The 19429-nt window shown below is 46.0% G+C and overlaps 1 long non-coding RNA gene across 1 annotated transcript; it reads left to right on the forward strand.

Moving 5' to 3' along the window:
- The first annotated feature begins 2531 nt into the window (after nucleotides 1-2531).
- Nucleotides 2532-8977, forward strand: LOC129214234 (uncharacterized). The gene is made up of 3 exons (XR_008579634.1): nucleotides 2532-2818; nucleotides 6329-6688; nucleotides 8231-8977. It is a non-coding gene; the product is annotated as an uncharacterized LOC129214234 (long non-coding RNA).
- The last annotated feature ends 10452 nt before the right edge of the window (nucleotides 8978-19429 follow it).

Genomic DNA, 19429 nt, shown 5'->3' on the forward strand with positions numbered 1-19429 from the left:
CAGCTTTAAATGCTGTTAGAAGTATTTCTGTCGTTTATTGCTACTCAATAAAGTTTTATCTTGTGAAAGTCATGATTTATTTACTGCATCTTGCAGAACAGACATGTGCGCTCTCCCACATCAGCACCCCTTTACCAGATTCATAAAAATGTGTTAACAATTCATTTAAAATTCATACACAAGCCAAGTACAGTTCCTTCACAAAGCTGCAGCAAGTAATATAAAGCAGCACGTGCCCTGACATATGGCACACTGTCAACGTATGCTCTTAAGGTCTCCCCCAGCTGTAAGTACTTCAGCGTGCTTTTGGAATTGCTCTTGTGTCCGGCTAGTCAAACAGCATCTTCCCATTTTCCAGTTATCATCGAGCTTTTGCTAATTTTCCCTCTCAGCTACCAGGAAAACGCAGACTGTGAGAACAGTCGGTTTAGAGAGAGGCTGGTCAAGAGTTTATCTCCAGCTTTTCAGTTTATCAACCGCCTGTTTAACAGGGGGCTTTCACCTGCTCAGACGGGACGCAGCTTTTTGCCGGTCTATGTGTGAGTTACGCAAGCAAAAAGGTGAGGTGAGAATCAAAATGAGGGGTTTATCCCTGCGTGCTCCTCTGGGGAAAATCATCTTTGCCTGTAGCTCTCCCAACGGTCCTCATTCTGAAAGGTGCAATCATCGCGTGGCTTCAGTGACCTTTTACTGATGGCTGTGAAAGCCCTCCGGTTGTTCCCTTTCCCCAGGACACGCAGTTTTGCTCAGCATACCCGCTCGCAGCACTGACATCTTCGTTTTCCAGCACCAAAGGACGCTGCCTCCGAACCTGGCCAGGAAGGTCTCACCCCCAGGCCCCTCGTGGCAAGGTGCCCCCACTTTCAACCTTTCGCGGGCGAGGACGACTGTGGGAACGCAACCTCAGACTTCGTTATTCTCCGGTATCTCATGATATTTGCATAATTTCTAACCAAATGAGGTGTGAGGGATCTGTGATATCTCTGCAGCGCACTTTTTCCCTTTTATTCCTATTTTAATGGTGCTGTGCACTGGGAAAGACAGCCTGATGTTTGTGAATTCCAGAGGGAAAACTATTGGCAATTTTGTGCTGCCCTAAGCAGTAACGATCCAGTTTTGGGGTGTGGACAGGACCCGAGTGTGTGCTTCAGGCCCGAGCTGTCCTTCAAAAGAGCACCCAGCTGGGCGGCTCCCGCTCCGTGTGAAGTTAGGAAGAGTCCTCGCTGCATTCCTCACAATGTTTCTACACACGTTTGTGCAATATTTGGCTTATTTGTGCAACGTAATTAATGAAACATGTCTCATTGGCACCAGCATCCCCAGGGACCCTAAAGCAAATGGGACCCTTTGAAGCCTTAAAGGGTCTTAAAAGCAGAAAATGTTTACCACAAGTTTATTAAACCAAGCTTTACTGGTAATAAATTAGCAGCCTGTAGACATGCCCTTGTCTTGAGGAGCTGACATTAATCTTTTAGAAAAATACAGTAACGATTTACAATTTTCATAGCACCTTTCGATCTTTCCATTCACAAGCTGCCAGTGGATTTTGGTACCAAAACCTCTCGGTTTGGTTAGGTGTCCCTTCCCAGGGCAGGCCCTCGGCAGAAAACAGGGACGAGTCGAGGGACTCCTGTCCGCACGCGATTCTCAGAAAGTCCGTGAAAGACATCAAGCCTTGCACAGCGCTTACAGGCGTGCGTGAGCAAAGCCCCACGCGCAGCACCATCGTGTTCCTCCTTTTCCCACAGCCACTGATCCATGCCGCTGGAATTATTTTCAAGACATCGACCCCGTCTCGGTAATTGAGCTGGGGGTGGCTGATACGTCCGTTCTGTCCCTACATCTGCAGTTCAGGTTATGGGATCTTACCGTGCTCTTTCGAAACCACAAAACCCTGGGGGGGGATGTTTACGGATTTGCACATCCCTTACACTGCACCATTGTATGGTAAATTATAGTGGAGCCTCTCCTGAGCTCATTGACAACAGCCCATTGTTTGAGGGCGTTACATATCCCACGTGCTCGGCCCGGGACTTGTATCGTGAAAGTGTTGGTGAGCTCACGTGAGAACCGCTTTCTAGTGTTTCTGTTTGGACTTTCAAGGACGTTTGTGCAGGTGCACAACTTGAATAAGGGCTCTTTTCTCAATCTACAGGATTGTTCCAAACTTCAGCTGGAGCAACGGCCGTTCCCAGCAACACTTGGTTTTTAGAAGTGATCTCAAAAATTTTTGTTGTAACACCTAGTATTACTCAGTTTTATTTATTAAGGGCGTGTTTGAGTATCTTTCCGTTAAATAGGGTATACGGGTGGGATACAGCTTGTAAGGTTCAGTGAGGGCTGAACCAAGTCCAAGGCAGTGTGAGGATGCGTGCAGATACTAACACGTTCATCTTTTGCGTGTAAATGCTGCCTTAAGTTAATAAATGATGAAGTGTGATTGCAGGATCAAGCCTTACGTGCCAGGCAGTATATTCCTCACTGTGCCTGACGTAACCCGTAGCTACCCAAAGCGTCCAAAACCTGCGGACTGAACTGTGGCATCTGTGGCCACGGCTCGGTGGCGGAAGGGGCTCGGAGGATTCCTGCCCCATGACACCTTCCCCACTCCCCTCCCGAGCTCTCCGTCCTCTGCTCGGGGGGGCTGGGGTGTGTCTTGAAGCTGGATCAGTGCCCCGAACTGGATGGCAGACTGATTTCACTACTAGATGTGCCAGCACAGGAAGGACTGTGGTGCACGGAGGAAGCAACGTGGAGGGAGTCGTGGATCACTGGAAACCGCAGCTGCCTCGGAGCTCGCCGTGACTCGGCAGACCAGGTTAGTCACAGCTGATGGCCGAGCCCAGGGGAGAGCGGCTGCCGGCAGCGCTGTGCGAGGGGCTGATGCTCTGTCTTCCTAAATCCTGGAGGGCCGAAGCTTATTTGTACAACAAACGAGGCCCGGTTGGGGTTTACCACGCAGAATTGTCCCTCTCTAATGTAACTCAGCTGTGTATGTATTCCATTGCAAAGAAAATACAGCCGTGACTTCTGCTGGGTTCCTTAGCGCTAAATGTTCGTTTGACTTAGGCGTGTTAAGAGAAGTGCATTGGGCAGGGGTCTGAACAAATGCAAATCGGAGGTGAATCATCTAAAATATTTGGTGTTACAGGCGCAAGCGGGACCCGAGTGAAGCCGCTTGTCCCACTTTGTGTCACACAAACACTAACCCTTTATAAATCATTAATTTCCAGACTGTTTATTATCCGGGGGAAGTAACAAAACAGTAGTATCACATAACACATCCTAAGAATGCCTTGTTCATTTTAAGAGCAAATAAAACTAAATAGCACCAAGCTGTTAGCGATGCCGCCTACGAGACCGAGCAGAAACACAAAACGGGGACCTTAATCAGGCCAAGGCTCCAAAATAAACAGGGGAATGGGTGAAAAAAAGAAGAAAGGTTGGGCAAGAGGGAGTTCCCGTAGACAATCTTCACGTCGATATTCTTTGTTCGCTATTGCGTGGAAATTGTCTCTGCTCGTTACGCGGCGGGGCTCTCACCAGCAGCGCCGTCAGAGCGCGAATGGTTTCCACAGCTGCTGCTCGTGCCCCTCGCCGCCTTTCTCACAGGAATGATCTGACGCCTATCCACAGAGCAGAGCCACCGCTTCAGCAAAGAACCATCGAAATTAATTACTCCGTCAAGAAAGCAAACTTCTTGTTGTTTTGTTAGCACGGCCCCTCCTCTAATGCGTTTGTCATACGTCGCCCAGGAGCCGCGGGTGATGAGGTAACAACGCTAATCCCCGTCTGAAGATGAGGCACAGAGAGAACGAGAGCGATGTTTCCCTTTGCTCCAACTTCACCGAAGTTCACCTTTCCGCGCAGCACCGGCCCCGGGGCGCAGAGCAGACCCCGCCGCGGGGGGAGGACGCTACAACCCGGGCGCTGCCGCGGCACGAGAACTCAACCGTGCGCCTTGCTCCAAAATACCCTGGCAGAGCTGCAAGCAGGAAGATGAGAGTTAGATAAAGGAGGTGGAAATTCTAATTTATTTTGTAACCTGCCAAGGGACAGTGCTGACGGCTGCGAAATGCGCGGCTCCTTATTCCTCGCGGATTTGCTCGTACCGCGGTGCCAGAACCCGGACTGGTTCGGAACTGTCGAACCTCACCAGCACAAAACGTATTGGCTTTTTGTCAGCTGAGCTTAAATCAGTTCCCAGTTTTGCTAGTAAAAAGTCCTTTTCTGGCCAAAGTGACTGAGTTTATATTGAGCTGGCTTTTTTGCTGGCCTTATTTGTCAGTAAAGTATCGTACTTCCAAAAGGGATGTTAGCAAAACTGTAATCCAGGCCTCACGCATGATTTTGGTCCATATGTTATTTATTTTAATCTCTTAAGGTTCCAAAATACTATACATTTACTGTTGCCTTTAAAGTTATTGTTAGTTACAAAATATTAGAAACATAGTTTCATCTATAAAATGCATAATTAAATTAATCTTTACCATACTTATTTTACATCACACAGGAAACGTTTTTGCCTGATGAATACCATGGACGTATAATTAGTACTTTATACCATAAACTAGATTATAACTTACACTGTCCACCCTGGCTCCAAATATCCTTGCAGATTTTAATTCAATTGCTGCACTTTATCTGGATGAAAGCATTTGAATTCAATTATTATTATTCAGGGCGGATTTGTGTCTTTATATAGGTTAGATGTGGTAGTAGTTTTAAAACAGAAGTTTAGTGGAAGTCTCAAATTAGACATTTGCATCTATATTTAGGCATCTACCAGATTTTTAAATGCTGAACATCTGATTTTTCAAGCTGAGGTTTCCCTAGGTTTGGGGTTTTATGGGAATCAAGGCCAGAAGATAAAAGTAAAGGGAAAGTAATTTTGAGGCATTTCTGAATTTCAGTGGGAATCGGGCACCTGACCTGCTGGGGCTCTTTCGAAAGCCCTCTGACGTGCCTCTCTGTACCTTCCAACGCCTAAATGCCTTTCAAAATCCGGCAGGACACTTTGGATAAATGTTTAACAGTAAACCCAATAAAATCTCCCCGTTCTCTTTGATTTGTTCTTTCCTCTGCCTGAGCAGATTTTAGGAGTTTCTGGCAAGACGTCCCTTGAGGGAGATCTGCCCTCTTTAATTTTAGCTGAAGGTAAGAAAGACGTGGTCGCAATTTAGAGACGTTTTCCAAACGGGATCCTGGAATTAGCCGTGCGCTTCTATATTTAGGCATCTCTCTCCCAGATTTAAACAGCGAGCGCCTGGTCGGGGCATTGATCTTCTGCGGCTCCTCGCTCCAGCCGGGCACGCAGCCTCGGCCGGGGCTGCCGCAGGGAGCGGAGGCAGGCCATTCATTCTCCTATTACAGGCCATCCCTGTGTTTATACCATCTTGTTTAGCTTACTCCTAATGCACATCCTAAGACGTACCTCTAATACACATCCGAAGACATGTTTATGAAAATTCTTTATAAGCAAAATATTTTACTTCCATTGAGTAAGTTCAGATACAGAACAGCCTCGGCGCTACGGGCCGGTTCAACTGCACTCTCGCTCTCTCCCTGCGCATCTTTTATTTAAAAAATCAGCCTTCAGCCCACCCACATTACCACAGCAAGACCCAATAATTGTAACATATGGATTCTGGGCCGATCTTGCGCTGTTCTTGCTAACATGTTTGCAAGCAGTAATTATTCTTCAGAAGATTAAATACTACTTAGAGCTGTGGAAGGTAAGTTGTTAGCTGGAGCAACTGGGGTTTGGGCTCGTTCTTTAAATGCTTCTTCGGAGCGGTGACTGTATCCCTTTCTGAAGCACACATTCCCAAGGTGTGATCCCCACTGTCCGCTAACTGGGAAATCCTTTCCATCAAACGGGCTCGAATCAATGGCACCGGTGAACTGGCTGCACATCCCGACCGGCCCTGGTCTTAAAAGGGTTTTGAACATTTACAGAGCCCGCTGACTCGGTTTGTGGGTGCTCAGCACTTCTGAAAATCAGGCAAGAAGCTTTTAGAGATTGAACAATAGCCCGACTCCAGCATGAAGTAAAATCATTTAAAATTTGAAGAGAGACACGTAAAAAGGGGACATGACATTCAAGAGATATTTTATTATGTTAGACAGCAAATTCATAGGAAACGCTTTTTCAGTGAAGTGATTTATTGCACTGTGGGACTCGTGGCCACCGAGACAAGGATTTTAAAAGTTTTGTGCACAGACTGGATGACAGAACTATCTTTGTTTAACTGTTATCGTTAATGGCATTTCTGCAAGCGTTGTTTAACCTCAGGCTTCAGGGTCTAATCTATGCTCTGATTTGCAGGTCAAGATGAAACCTAATGTGGTGGCTGATTATCTTGCAGTCTTTTACACCATCTTCCCTGAGCATCCGATGATGTCCAGTATCAAAAGTGGTTATTGACTGAGATAGGCACCTTCGCCCCGCCTCGTTAGGTCCTAAAATCAAGCTCTGGTGCTCAGGCACTGCCGGAACAGCGCTGTGCAAATGCCCTGCAGAGATGTCCTGTCCCTAGAAGACAGCGATGATGAGCTCTACCAGCACAGCGATAACCAGCTCCCTGGACAAAAGCTTTCTTCCCTGGATGCTCTGATTTGTCCCCAGCGTCTTACTCCACATGGACTCGATCCCACATGCCCTAATCTCAGATTCATCGGGATTCAGGTGGGCACCGCTTCCACACTGCTGAACTCAGCCTTCTCCTGCGTTATTTACGTTTATTCTTTCCTGGAGAGAGGAAAAAAAAAAAAGTAAAAATATTTTACATGCTTTTTAAACTCATAAATATAAGGAATCAAAGGCAATTTGGCAAATCTGTTTCATGGCTAGAAGCCCACCGTGGATCTGCGCACTTAGTTAAACCCAATCTTGCTGAGGTGTCTTTCTACCTCTGAAGAATCTGTCACTCGGAGCCGATCGATCACGGTGACGTCCCGTCCTCCCCAGCCCTAGAATGTGTGTTTCTTTTCATTTGCCTATTCCTTCACTTCCTGCCATCTGCCTCCCTCGAAATTTCTTCTCCTTATTTTTCATACCTTTTCCAAGTTGTATCTCCACAATCTATTTACCCACTGTGATCATCAGACTAAAACCAGAAAGCGACTGAAGCTCATATTCCCAGCAGGCTGAAATCTGATTTCCTCTGCCTGTTTTATTCAGGTATCATTGACAGTATCTGAAAAAACAAATATGCACTGCGTTTGGATGAATAAATTTCACATAAGAGTGAGATAAACACGGCATTATGCCTCACAGGTATTCAGAGAGGGAAAAAACCCAACAAAAGAAACCCCAAAACAAATATTCACTTCAATTACCCCAAAAGCTCCAAAATTATCTTAAAGTTATCTGACATTTATATATATACATACACTGTATATATATAAATACTGGAGATATATATATGCTGGAAAAAATATATATACTGGAGATATATATATATACTGGAAATGTTCTGTTTACTTTCTGGGGGTTTGTGACCTTGGGGTGAACCCCACAGAGACCCCACGTTTTCAAGCTTTTCTTTATTATCACATGTTTTAAGATTACTTTACAGATCCACAGAAGAAAGACTTCTCTTACAACCATTTGTTTCTCTAGGAACTTCAGTTCTAAATGAAACATCAAATATCGTGGGAGTTAGTAACCCGAAACCGAACAGTTTGTATCAAGAAACTGCTTGATATGAACACTGAGTGCGCTGAATAGTAGTCATTCATTTCCAGAAGTGCCGTCAGCTGCCATGTAATAGTAGGTTCCCAAAATTATGGAAGTTTGCATAAATATCTCCTCAAACAGGCACTAGAGAATTAAAACTTTTTTCCTCTTTTTTTGCACATGCATGGATGGAACTTCCATCATATTTCACAGATAGCACGTAATTACACAGAGGGCTTGATGAAATAAAATCGGTTTTTCCGGGATAAACGTTGCAAGCAGGGGGTAAGGTAGAAGGGAAGCCGGTGGGCTGCCGGCGCTGCGGGGCAGAGCCTAGCCGTTAGGTCACGGCGCTGGTGACGAAGGCCACCTACCCCACCCCGTCCGGGCGAGGACCAAGCCAAAGGTCTGGAGGGTGCACGCGGGAGGAGACGCTGCTCTCCAGAGCAATGGCACGAGGGGAGAGCTGGACATCCCACTCCTCAGGGTTTATGGAGACTGCACAGGTGAATTTATGGGTGACTTTGTCCTTCCCCTCTTGTACTACAGGAGCGTGCTTTGGCTGGACCGGGTCCTAGCGCAGTAGGAAATCAGCACCCTCGGGATTTTTCGCTGGTGCAAACTCACCGCGGAGCCATGGCAGAGCGTGGAGGGGAGGCTGCACCCCCCCGGGACAAGCAAACGTGGTGTTTGTGCTGTGACGTGATCAAGCCTTTCCTTGCTTCCTGAAATTTCAAGTCCTTCTTAAGTCTTTATCTACGTGAAACCTTATTCTGGAGTCCCTGCTCCTGATTAACTCTCTGTAGACACCTAAATATTTGAAAAGCTGCTTAACCTTGGGGAACACCCCCAGCGATTCACCGCAAAGAGCGGGGGCAGGGGATTTTAAAAAGAAAAACATTATGCCCGCACTGTGCAACTCCACGACTGAGGGAAATGCACCCGAGCCCGGGAAACTCTATCCTGGGTTACTCACTGCGAGTATTCCTTCCTTCCGAGAGGCTGTTTGTTTGTGTACGGCTGCCCCAGGCTATCGCAGCAAAATTCCTCGTGCTGAAGCAACTCCATTCATACGGGCAGGGCCGGCGCGAACGCACAGTCCGGCGACGCGCAGCAAACCAGCACCGGCCAGGAGCTGCAGATGTAAACCCAAACTGAGCTGAGTTCAGCCCTCTTTACGTGCCCCCTTAGTAATGCAATTAGAAATAGAGAGAAACAAAGCTGGAGGGAGAAATCCCCGTCGTTTCTATTTACACCATGCATCCAACAGACCTCCCCCTTTTCTGGAAGAGTTACAGAACGCATTAATTGAGCTTCAGGGTGGCTGATAATTACATAATTGCAGACTAATTTCCCCTTTCCTAGAGGTGAAGTTACATTCGTGACAAAAAAAAAAACAACCCAAAAAACACCAAAACCCTGCACAGCCTTCTCAGAAGCAGAAATGCTGCTGCACACACGAGATCTGAGCCTGCCCTGTCCAGGCTGCGCTAACGAGAACCCAATAAAGGGAGAGACCTGGCTGGTGCAGGTAGCGAGGATGGCCGGAGCTGCAGCCTGTGGCCGGCGTGGTCCGGCCCCACGTGCCTCCCCTCCTCGCCACATGGACCCACGAGCACGTTTTGTGGCTGTGGTCTGAGGAGCCGATCCAGCTGAGCTAGCAACTTTTTTTTACTGGGTTATTTTTCAGCCAGTGCAGCATAAAAAGAACAAAAAAAGAGGTGGGAGCAGAGGCTGGTTTAGCCACGCTGCTGGTTAGTGCTGATGCTCAAATGTCATCGAACTGAACTGGGAGGCTTCGGCTCCGTGAACATGAAAACCAGATCTAAAGACTTGGTGCGCCCTCCTTCCTCTTCGTGCCCCTGGCTGGACACAGGGATGGCAGTGAGTCGGTGTCTTGGCTCGTCCCAAACCGTAACTTCACCCTGAGAGAGAACACCAGGTCTCCTGCCTGTAAGCCACCTGGGCTGTGCCATCGTCCGTGTCTGCACCGTCCTGAGCACGCTGAGTGCCCAAGGTAAATAGCGGGGGGGAATGAGGGTGCTGGACTGCTCCCTGATCGTTGTAGGAGGTGATACCGTCTCTGAGAGCGGCATTAGCATTCAAAATTCCAGCTATTCAGCCTTGATTTCCCCATCGCTCGCTCACAGCGAGGTCAGACAACACTCTCTCATAAAGCCTGTCTGGGCGTTCAGTGTCGTGCGTACGGTGGGTGAGGATGTGCCACCTCGGCACCGAGTTCTCCGCTCGCTGTGTCACGTGGAGGTAACACCCTGCACCGTGATGTCGCGTCGTCAGGGCTTTCAACCCCCCGGCAATAAGTTTATACCTTCTTTGATGTGGCTGTAGGGATGACAAAGACGCATGCATCTCACGATTGCTTCAGCCGGTCTCTGGAGGCCTGAGGTCTTCCTAATCTTTTGCTTTTCCCAAAAAAATGCAAAAGATTTCTCAGCCATCTGAAAACCTCTCGGGAGGCGTATAGCTTCAGACCCAAATTGCAACTTGAAAAGGTTTGTAGAAAACAAGTCTGCAAACATATTTAGTGTATGAAAAATGATTTTCTAAAAAACATACAAGATGTTCTATTTCACCTAATTCTCTGTATTGACTTCTGTGGCATCATCTTCTTCCTTCTCTTTTTCTTCCTGTAATGCATTTCTATTTCTTCCGAACACACAAAAAACTGTTTCTTTTACAAAACAGAACAAAGAAGTTTTCCTTCCCAATCAGTAATTTTGTTTTCTTTTGTAATTGTAAAAAGAAACTCCTGAAAAATCAATATATCGTTGCCAAGTCATACACAATTGGGAATGGAGCAAGCTTAGTAAATAAAGGAAATTGCAATTTTTTTCCTCTCTTTGGTCACCCTTTAGTACACTCAAGGTGACTGCCAATCTCTTCGGTGCTTCTGGTTTGCTCCCCAACCCCATCTATCCTCCCCTCCTCCTCGAAAATGTAAAAGTTAATCTCGGAGATGAAAAGAGACGTTTGAAGGGAATTGTTCTTGGAGTCAAAATTCCTGATGCCCTAAATTACAGCAACCCCCACCCCGAAGTGACTGGCTCCTTCAAGTAATCTGACCCCTCTCAATTAACTAGCACAGAGATAAAGATTGCTCATGCTAAAGTTGTCACATAACACCAGGCTTAGAAATTGGAAAATCTTGAGTAGAAGACAGATACCTGTTCGGCTGTATCAATAGTTTCAACATATATCAATATTTGTATACGATTTACTCTCTTGATGTGCAAAATTGCGTGAATTTATGCACCTAAACCTAACAAGAAGGGCTTCTTGTTGAATAACCGCTTTAATTAAAATGTATAAAAGAGCATTTCCTGGCTGAAGCTTTAGGAGAGCTAGGATCTGTGGTGCTTTTTTCAAGGCACGACTGTCATCTGCAAAATATAAGCACAGAGTTTTGAAGCTCAGATGTGAGCTGCTTACAAACCCAAGAGAGGCAGAAAAAGATGTTTTACTGACTTGATTTGCACCTGCAATTAAACAGACACACAGGCTAGGCTAATTTACACTGAAACTTAATTGCAAGCATAAATCTTGTGTATACAAATGACGTATAAATAAAACCTCTCCTAGATATCCATGATCTCTTACACAAAGGAGCCAAGAGTCCCATATCTCCTTTTTTTTTCATGGTTATAGGTCTCACTTTGGGACACGGAATTACTTTAATGCATTTGTCTTCTTCCCTGAAAATACCTAACTGTGGGATGTCAGAAAAATAAATCAGGATCCAATTTGTCCCGGAGTACCTTTAAACAGAGATGCTGTTAACAATTAATCAGCAGAAAGAGTGTGAGGCAACACAAGCGTGCGGGTTACAATTTATTAACTGTAATTCCAGCTTGTTTGAGCGTCCTGCAAAGGTGCCTGGCTGCTCTTGAGTTTTTGTGGAGGGAGCCAGGATTGAGTGTTACAAGGAATGGGTCAAGGGATTATAGATTTGCTGAGGCCATTTTTATTTTCTAAACAATATTTCCCACGCAGAAGGCACGCTGAGACTCCAGGGGCGAGCAGCGTACAGCTGGGCCAGCGCGCTTTCCCTGAGGGGCAAGTTTGTGATGAAGCCCAAAGGAGAAGGTAGAAAAAAGGGAACATCCAGAAAAGAACAAAAAGCACCCCACGCTGGGTGTTCGCCCTGAAAATGCCTCTCGTGTAACGAATTTCCACACCAGGGTGAATGTTTGGGGATTTTGAGGGGCGCGTAAAGGAGACCAAATGGGGCCAGGGCGCTGAAGGCTCAAGAGACCTCAAGTCATTTTGTGCCGGGAGCAGAACGGAGCATCACGGCCACGCTCTGAATGCTGTCGGTATCTGCGTGGAGACTCGGACTGGAACAAGACCAGATACTCTGAGGGCTGAATTTTAATTTCATTTTGTCCCAGGGCTGGTCAGTGAAGAGGCTGTGAGAGTTGTTTTGTTTCTCTTCCGCAAAACGTATTCTCTAGGTTTTTCCTACTCAGGTCTGAGCCTGCTGTTATTCTGATAAGAGTGTTTATGGTGTGACCTACTTAACCAGAGCTCTGGTGGCTGGAGGCTCACAGTAGTGCAAAGACTAAAGGCCACAAACAGGAAAAGATATCATATGAAAAAAAAAACACAAAAGTTTTCAGGCTTTTGTCCTTTACATGCTGCAAGGTGTCAAGCACTGAACCAGGGCTGAGACCATTGTTCAACCAACTGCTCTTTTCAAATGGAAATGTCTGCAAAAGCCATGTCAGCAAAAGGAATTCTTTGCTTAAACTGTGGCTCCTAGCTTATATCCTACAACAAAACCTGAGGCCTATTAGTCCATACTTAGGACTTGTTACTAGGTTTTAAAGCTCCTTTCAGGCACAGTTTTACCCTAATCTGGCTGTATCACTAGCACGGGCAAGATTATGAAGCTGCAGGGTTATGTTGCCTTTGACTTGCGGATGTGTGTCAGAAGTCTGGTTTATAGTTTCCACCAGTGCAATTGTCTTTTTAAAAATATCTGTCTGCAGAAGGCACTGGAGCGACGCAGGACTGGCTACGTCCACACAGGAAACAGGACCGAGGATTTCCAAAGCTCTGTTGATTTTTCAGCTTTCATGCTCTGGAGATGTATTTCCTTTGAAGTGTCTCAAATAGGGTAGTATCCAATTATATTTGTAATCCCAATCTAATTCAATCAGGGACTCCAATTATAGCTGATCTGTCTCTTAATCTAGTTAAAGTCTGTAGAGTAGACTGCACCTTAGCTAACATAACTAAATTAACATTCAAGCTGTTGGACACTTGTAATCAGAGATAACCAAGTTACAGCCAGAACTAGCTGGAAAGCGGGAGGTTTGCGAGGGAAATGGGCTGATCTTCATTTAACGTCCAAACGCTGCGTCGGTTCTACTCGCAGCTAACTCTCTGCCAAGCTCCTATTTACAAAGGGCCTTAAAAAGTACTTCTGGGCTGAGCTAAATACAACTACCCCAGCCTGGTCGAGTTGTTTTCTTCCTCTGGAAGGCTTCGTCCCGGCTCCCCCAGCAGCGGGCTCGGGAGCACTAACGCTGTGCCCCTTGCACAACCGCATCACCTTGCAGCCCTTTGGAGCACGTGGCCCAGCAGCTGCTCGGCGTCTCACCTGCCGACGGTGTGGCCACGGCACATCTGGAGCAACCACGGCACATCTGGAGCAACCACGGCACATCTGGAGCAACCAGGCAGGCGCCCAGGCCTCGCACAGCCCCCCCTCACCCGCGCACCTCCCCAAAAAAGCCGCACCCGAAGAGCCCCCTGCCCTTGAGTGGACGGTGCGCGCTGAGGGACAGCGGGTAGGTGACCTGACGTGCACGGGTGACGCACCGCGGTTGTGGTGCACCAGTCACGCTGCCGCGGGGAACGATCAGACGGCATGAAGGGGCCGCAGGTATAAAAGCGGACGGATTGTAAAAGCTGGCAGGGGAACGTTACAGATGGGGGTAGCCCTGCTAGCCAGCGCTGCTGCGTCAGCGTGACTTCAGATCACGAGTTAACTGGCTGACGTTAAAACCAGCAGGTCCCAGACCAGTTTGATCAGCCCGCGCGCATGGGGCTACGATGCAACAACTGCGCTTCGTAGGCGGGAATGTGGGGGATTGTTTTGGTTGTTAGGGGTTTTTTTTTTTAAATTTATACCAGAAATGGCTGTCTGAAGTGACCTTGGCCAACAAAACAGCAAAGATGTCCTGTTGTATTCAATCATACTTGGGGGCAGCGATTAAATTTAATTAGTTCTGTCCCAGCTGCCAGTTGCTCAGCCTCAGTGTATTTCCCCACCAATTCTGGCTCCCTCTTTCAGTTTTAAGGGCTGCACTGAAGCTGCCCTGATGAAGACTAAAGTCTGTTTCAACCGTTTTGGGAGACAATGTATGAACTAACAATAATTTCCTTGGTTTGAAGAGAAAATGGAGCAGCGACGCTGTCTCTTGCTGAAAGTAGTGTCTGACAGCAGGAACACCTTGCAGCAAATGTCCGTTTACCCCAGTTTGGCCTGAACTGTCTGGTCTGACCTGACTTGTTTAGAAAGGCACATGCATTCTCTTAAATACAGTAATGACATATAAATGACATATATTTACAGAATGGTATTGGAAATTTCATCAAAACTGGATCTATGCACGTAAATCAGAGTTTCTCGAGATAATATTACTTGTGGCAGACAGAACATACTACCATCTTTGAGTCTTGGTGAAGAATTGATCTGTAGGAAAGTTGGCACGAGGAGAAGGAAGGGATGACTTTCTTCCAAACTTCACTCTCAGGACAAGATCCATGAATTGTGAAAATAGGATACCACTCACAGTAAATTGCTCAGATGTTTAAGAGCCATCGTACTATTATATCCACTCCCTTTCTCCCCTCATTCCTGCCATAAAGAGCAGAGTACTGAGCGTGATCACTTTAGATATTTAAGTCATTCTTCAACTAAGCCAACATTTCACAAAGAAAAAAAAAAGTGCAATTCATAGATTTTGGTCCTTTTTTCTTTTAGGCTGTCATTGGGATAATTTTGTATTGACTTCATTCTATTCATGGTTTTAAGTGTCAATATTTTGGTTTGTTTTTTTCCTACTGCTTTCCAACCATAACAGTTGGAGACAGAGGGCTTGGGGATTTTTTTTGGTTGTTGTTAATTTTTATTATTTTTTAACTAAAAGCTGAGCCATCAAAGACCAGATGGCACCTCCAAAACCTGCTAATGCTCTGAATCTCCACTAACAATTGGCTGTCGGTCCTTCGTTAGGTATGGCATGAACCAAATTCACCCACATGGAAACTAGGCAAATTTAGGACTGGGATATAACTGACAAAAGTAATTGGAAAAACTGCTGTAGCAAAAGAAATGGAATTAGGTCTACAATGTCAAAAAAAATAAAAATCTTACTAATCATAGTCATAAAAGCAGAGAATGAGAGCTAATTTTACTAAGTAAAAGACCCCTGCTAAGTGGTGTTTTGACATCTGAAAATAATTCAATTTCGATCTTGGTGCTTCACTGACACGAACAAGGAAATTCATAATTCTCTCTCGGAGCCGTCGTTCCAAGCCGTCTCTGCAGACGACCGCAGGCACTCGAGCCCAGCTAACAGACTTTCTGTGCGACCGCCGGGAGCACGGACCTGGGAAGAGACGTTTGCAGCCAGGCCCCGTCCTTTGCCAGGACAGGCAACGTGCTCCATGTGCCTTGCGTGAGCTGCACCGAGGAAAACCTGATGGCACCCGGTATCGACCAATTGATTATGAAGCAATACTACATGTGATTCAATCACAGTTATCTGAGACGATAAGCATACGGGGGGAGTTGTCCTAATTTGTCACCTACTAAGTCGTATTTATCATTGCCATCTGATTAAATATTTCACCATCACATTCAGGTTGGTTTTCACTGAAAAAATTATACCTCATAATCAAACCCCATTAGCCTAGTTCCTAATTTTGAAGGGGATTTACCACAGGCAAACGCAGCCCTTATGCCGCTGGCTCACAGGGTTATTCGAGACCCTTACACCAGTGCTGGCCCTACATCCCCCTGTAAAAAGGGATAATAATTAGACATCTCCAAAGGCTCCATTACAGCTTAGTGCTAAAAAAAGGGTTTGTGTACCTAGTCTGGAAGGAAACGATCTCACAGGATTCCTGTTACTATCTGTGATGTATCATTGGGTCATGAAATTCAGCGAAGACAGCACCGCAATGACAAGTTACACTTACCTCTGATCTCACGTTTATTCAGAAGCAAGTAAGTGTTTGAAAATGAACAAACACTGCGGGGTGGGGGGATGCTATTCACTTAACATGCAGTTAATCCAGCCCTTGAAAGCCTTGGTTTGTATTCTCGGGCAGAGCTGGATCTCTCGTTCTCCAGACTGCATCTGCCACCTAACACACGATATTACACGCGGACACTTTTCATGCTGTAAGAAATTGAGCCGATAATGTTTACTCTTGCCTAGATGAAACGCTTGGGCATTTTAGCAAACATCCAGAGATGTGTTTGTTTACCTGCCTAGCCCACATGCCTCTCATTCCTCCTGGCTGGGGAGCCAGCCGTGGTTCTTCCCAACGTTACAGTTCCGCTGTTTCCCCTTCCCTGGCTCGGGAGAGTCGAGGTTTGAAATCAAGTTGCTTCCTGCATCTCCAGTCAGCGCATCTCGGGTAAAATGCATTTTCGAGGTGACAGCCTAGAACCCATGGGAGTCAGCAGTGCGTTAGTCGCACTGCGAAGGTGGTGTTTCTGTAGTGTTTATAAACTCCTAGGTTTGGCAGCATTGGCAGCCTGAGTACAAGAGACGGTGTTTACAAGAGGGAGGGGAACTACCTTTTTTTTTTCCTTGTTACACCCCATGTTGTCTCCTTCTGCTTCACCTTCCCCTACTGAAATGGAGGTGTGAAAATCTTGCCACCTCAGAACACCTCCTCCCCTCTTCAGTCTCATCATGGATGTCTAAATATTATTCCTAAAACATAATCACGTGAAATAATGCGACCCCCTCACAGTAATCCCAGCTAACGGAGCTGGAGCGAACAGAGGGCGTGGGGCCACCAGATGACTATGCAGAGTCACAACCGCTAAAGCAAGAGGCTTGCTGCTATCGGAGCGTTTCAAAACAATATAAACGGCTGCTCACGCTTAACAACTCGTTATTAATTAATAACAGTTCTGTGATGTTGTTACGTGGACACTGGGTTTGTTTAGTAATGGAGGAAAATGACTCTGTTAATACCTTTGTTGCAGCTCTTCATTACTGCTCTACTTAATATTTTGGCTCTTAAATATTTAGGACTGAGTGCCTGGATCCCTTCAGGATGTTCAAAAGAATCGACATTAAAGATTTTAGCGCAGCGATAAAAAAACCTGGAAGCAAATTCAGGAGAGTTTCTAAATTTAACCTGAAGCTTATTAATGAGCAGGTGTCCCCTCAGTGACGCTGCCCTGCAAACGCATCCGAAGAGGGGCCGTTGCTGCAGTGAGGGCAGCCGTACTGGTACTAGCGATTCCCACACGGAAGGTCCTTAAGCTGTATGGTGGCCGCTCCAGCTGCAGCCGCACCAGGAGCATCACTAGGGCAAGCAGCACGTTGTTCCCCGAGGAGCGGGCTAGGGAAGCCTCTTTGGAAAGGCTCGTGCTCCGTCGTTCTCCCACTCCCCCGTGTTTTCCTCGCTCAGCCCAGGATCCACAGCCCGCGCGGGTGCCCAGTGCCGGTGCGAGCGTGCAGATCTGGAGCGACGACTTGGCTGGTGGGCCAGCAGTGCGTAGGTGCTGTCTGGCTTGCCGGCTGCATGTGGGTAGGGTTCGAACCGCAATTCTTTCAGTGAGGACATTAATTTGGATCTTTCCTCCCTATCCAGATGCTGATTGTCACACAACTTGCACAAACTCGTGTCTGAAACTGTTCCCCTACCGTCAGGTTTGACTGAAGTGGTCAGCAGGTTCAAAAAAGGAAGATGGATGGATGGACCAAGGAAAAGCGTAACCCTTATTTTCTTACAAAGTAGGAAAAAATAAATCCCTTAATTACCATCGTTATAATGGTATAAAAACTGTTTCAAGAGAGTGTCTCGTGGTTGTGGACTCAGTTAGTCTCGTCTGGAGGAGTCACAAGTACTTACCAAGATGCAATTTAATACACTTATTAACCACCTCTGAGTTTGAATGTCTGGGTCTCTGCATTCAATCTTGATTAACTGGCCCAACAATGAACGTTAATTACCCTGATTTACATTGCCTACAGAGCCATGGTCAACTTCATATCAGCAAACATGAGGCTTCCTAAACGTGTTCCAACAGGGGACCGTTCAAGTTGTCTTCCCTGTAGTGGAGATAAGCTCCGAGAGCCTACGCTGGGGGATTTACCTTGCGATGAGCCACAGTAGGGAACAGGGGAACGATGCAGGAGGAAAGTCAACCGGTGTGCCTCGAAGTATATCCTTTTTTTTTTTCTCTTCAAACTATAAAGAGGTAAGTAATACATAGGTGCGACTTAGGAAAAGGCATTTTCATTTACATTTAAATTCTGAATTTTGAAGAACAGATGAACTCAGTTTTTAATTTGTGTGTTCTTCCCAGCAATAAAGTGAGCTGATGAAAGTAGGACAGCACAGGATTTAAGATGGTGTTCCCTACCTTGGTGGGAGTTAGTAAGCGTGTATATGGAGATACATATAGACACATACAAATGTGTATGTCTATTTTTATATATATATATATATCTCCCCACAAACATAGTTATCAGATTTTCCATAGTGGTAATCATTTTGCAGTGACATCCCTGAAGACAGGAATTTCCCGGGCTGGGCAGAGCTGTGGTTCCTGCTGCTGGCAACAGCGTCCTGTGGCAACGCGTTCCAGGTGCTGCTGGGGCTGGGTGCTCAAAAAGCCTTTTATCAGCCCCGAGGGTGGGGCTGGGCTGCTCTGGACGTTTGCCTATCGAGGATGATGCCTCCGCTCTGTTGGTGGTAGAAGATTGTTCCTCTGGACTGTTCTTAAAAAAATAAATAAATGTCAAGCCAGAAAAGGAAGCCTGCTATTTTTCAAATCCAGAAGCTGTAATCATGCTAATCCATATGATCGTGCCAAAGCCAAGCAACATGCCTTTTGCATATGATGTAATCACCCAGCGTAGCCTATTTATAATCACCCCTGGCTGGGAACACCTTCCCAGAAAAATATCATCAGGAGAGTTTTTCCTTGGTCACATTCTCCTGCTTCCTCCCTATATTTTTCAGCCAGCTGTGGTCTTTTCCCTACTTTTGCTGTCTTCCCAGCCTTAAACACAGCAACGTCCCTTGCTTTTTTATTTTTCATTTTAAACTAACACTCCCCACATCTTCTATTCTTTCAGTGTGTTACAGCCATACTGAGTGAAATCCCAGTCCTCTGAAATCAATACCAAAACTTCCATTGATTTCATATAATATATTCTTTTAAATTCAGTACAAATGCTCCACATGAGTCGTCTATTTTAAATATGGATCTACTGTACAGGGCTGTCTGTCTCTCAGCTTGATACATAAAACAGCGTGTTTAATAAATTCGCCGGTGTGGGTTGCTAGCATTATGTGTAATAAATGAAAAATCTGTTGGTTATACTGAGCATATCAAGTGTAAAAGGAGAAAATTCATCAATGTAAATATCTATCTGTGGATCAATTGGTATCAATCTTGTTTAACAGTCTATTTCCTCAGGACACACTTTGGAAACAAAGAGCATTTCAAACTGCTGGTTA

The sequence above is a fragment of the Grus americana genome, chromosome 17, assembly GCF_028858705.1.
Source record: "Grus americana isolate bGruAme1 chromosome 17, bGruAme1.mat, whole genome shotgun sequence".
NCBI classification, from domain to species: Eukaryota; Metazoa; Chordata; class Aves; order Gruiformes; family Gruidae; genus Grus; species Grus americana.